This window comes from Pezoporus flaviventris, unplaced genomic scaffold (assembly GCF_033815535.1).
Source record: "Pezoporus flaviventris isolate CSIRO_AGI_PZ_B2104156 unplaced genomic scaffold, CSIRO_AGI_Pfla_v1 ptg000081l, whole genome shotgun sequence".
NCBI lineage: Eukaryota > Metazoa > Chordata > Aves > Psittaciformes > Psittacidae > Pezoporus > Pezoporus flaviventris.
Genome location: NW_026892629.1, coordinates 2,812,563 through 2,815,567, shown reverse-complemented (window position 1 = coordinate 2,815,567; position 3,005 = coordinate 2,812,563).

Sequence of the window (3,005 nt, the reverse complement as noted above, 5' to 3'; positions counted from 1 at the left end):
CAGCACTTCATAGCTTTGATGCTTAGAAATCTCCTAGGGTCATTGTTATAAATGGCTGGCTCCTATATGTATATTCTTGTGACAATGCTGTCCTTTAGCTTCAGTAACTCCTTTCATGGTTATATCATTTTGGTACCTCATAGCCATGAGTAATGAATGCACGTAGGTCTTGGTCTTGTTAATGATAACATGCAGTGGAAACATATATTGTGAACTTTAAATTTGTGTAGCTGAATAGTAGGCGTGACATTTAGGTACTAAGGGATGAGTGTTCTTTTGATGCTTTTGGGCTGAGACATCTCAAAGTAGATACAATTAGCTTAAAATACTATATGATATCTTAAAATTTTATGCTCTATTTAGACGCCTCCACCTGAAAATAAGTATTTTATCTTCTTACTTTTTTTTGCATTTTCTCTTACAATCTGAGGATTTCATAGACACTGTACCCTTTTCTTTGTGTCCATTTGTATTTCCTCTGTCCTTGTATTTTCAGCAGACGACCATATGGATTTGCTCTTCCAAAATCTCCCTACCAGTAACAGCAGCAGCAGCAAAGCTAAAGACTGAGAAACACCAGATACAGAGAAAGAAGATGGAGAATAAATATAGTAGGAAACAAACCCAAAAGACGCCTTCAAGGATCATTAGGGCACAGAAACTTATTAAACTCTCACAAAATAAATTAACAAAAAGCCACTTATTCAAAAAATGTCCCTGTACCCAAGACAATGAAGACTCTTCAGACGCTCAGTGAAAAAGCTGTGTGCCCTATTGTGGTTCTCAGTTCTTCATTTAAAATACTGCTCTCAGGTAACAGTTGTACTCATTAAGAAATGCAATCAAAACTTGTGTCTAAAACTCCATGCTGTTAATAGTCAGCAGTTCATGGTCAACTTCACTCTTTTCTCGTGCAGAATTGTCTACTAAAGATCAAACCAAACATTGGTTTACAATGTGGACCATCAGGAGCCCTAGTGTGTCCTAAAGAGAGCTTCTTGACTCACAGCCCTTCATCTTTGCTGCAATGAGATGGAACTTTTAAACTGTATTGCGAGTCTAGGAGTACCAGAGACACTGCAATCTTGCCACAAATGGTGAGCAAAGGACTCCCTCCTGTTTTAAGAATTTGTCATAAGACATCAGAGCTAAGGACATCTTTGCAAAGAAGCCTGCTTGGATTTTGTCAGAGTGAGGAGTGCAGAAGTTATTATTACTTCAAGGTCTTCGAAGGTGGACAGGTTTTTTTGGTTTGACCATTTTCCTTTTTTCACTCTTAAGCTCATTTCATAGATGTGAAGTCACAGACTGCACGTTACTGAGTAAAAAATCATTTTGATGCCAATGGGATTCCCACCCACCCCCCCCCACGGCCTTGACTCAGTGCTGCAGGATTGGCCTGACATTAGGATCTCTGGAAATTCCAGATAGCACACTTATCTGTCCTGCCCTGCTGACAGCTATTTATACCATTTTCTCTTTCTGGAAGATCAGCAGTTTAACCTGGTAGAACAAGGTGCTGGATTCTGCAGGACACGTGTAAGCCAAAGGGTATTAAAAAAAAACCCCAACAAATTAACCAAACCAACCTAACTTCAAAAGCAATCACTGTATCACCCAAACCAGTCACAATAACAAATCTCTGGAATGTTCTGAAACTGTGTTCATTTACCTTTCTGTGGAAAACTTACATATCATTCTTTACCAAAGCCTACCAATGCCAGGTTTCAAATTGTGAACTTAAATGGCTGCAGAGTTTTCTTTCTCTGAATTCAAGGAAATATAAACTTATACAAATTTCAGCTTCTGCTGAAAAACCAAAACCATTCCTGTCACCTGTCAGTGTAACACTTTCTGTGAGTGACACATAGCTGACTTCTTTCCCAGAGGGAGCCAAGTAGCCTATTTATTTAGAAATCTATTATACGGCTCAATCAGTGACTACTCTGTGCTGTTCTCCTGACTATTTGTTGGTTCTAATTAGAAATACAAGTCTGGAAGAGCAAACTGGATTTGCTCAGCTGTTTACTGATTACTGAAATTAAGAAAATAATCAATAAACACATAAATTTATGTCATTGACATTTATGACTCTCTACTGGTTCAAATGCTTTTTGGGTTAAATACTGGTTCAATAACCCAGACTTAGAGATATCTTTTCTAATATGCTAAATACCCTTCAATCCTATTACTTGCAGTAATTAAAGATTGAAATAACCCAAGTGGTGAAAAGCTCAGTGGGACGTGTGTGGCAAAGACAGCAAAGCAGCACCTGATTGAATCTCCTGGCACAGTCTGGTTCAGCAAGGGCTTAGCCTGGTGTCTGATGGGATCTCCTCCTGCCCAGCTGCCCATGGGCTGGATGGGGAAGCATCAGGGCACGCAGCCATTTCCATCCACCACCCATAACTCCCACCAGAGCTTGTTCTGGCTATGGGTGGCTGGGATTTGAGTGTTGCCCTTGGAATATTCCCCAGTTTTGCCTCCCAAACAACTTCTGGTGTCAGTTCAGTGCAAGTTTAAGTTTAAAAATAAAAGAAGTAATCCAGGATCCTGACCTGCACTACCAATGTTCAGTGTAAATGTGAGAAAAAGGGGTTTCCTTCTGTACATATCCAGGGAATTCAAAGAAAGTAGGGGTGGACTATAGAGGGCTAATATGTGACAGATGAGTGTGAAAAGTACGCAGCAAAATACACATCTCTTAATTCAAGCAAAAAGTTCTGCCAAATTTATTTTAGACTGAGAATCCAGGAATTTAGAAGGCAAGAGGAAGTGCATTTATGGGTATGTCCCTTGTAACTAATTTATCTAGCTGATATCACTCCTTTTTGTACAAACTGACCTGATACTATAACATGGCATTCAGATAGCCATTACTTTCTTCAGCCCTCAAAGAGGAATCAGTATTTTCCACCTGTCCAAAAGCTTTCTGATGGTGGTAGAAGCCTGGCTAGTTGCTGTTCTCTACACAGCGAAGGAGGTTTTCTATTTATATGTTGTTC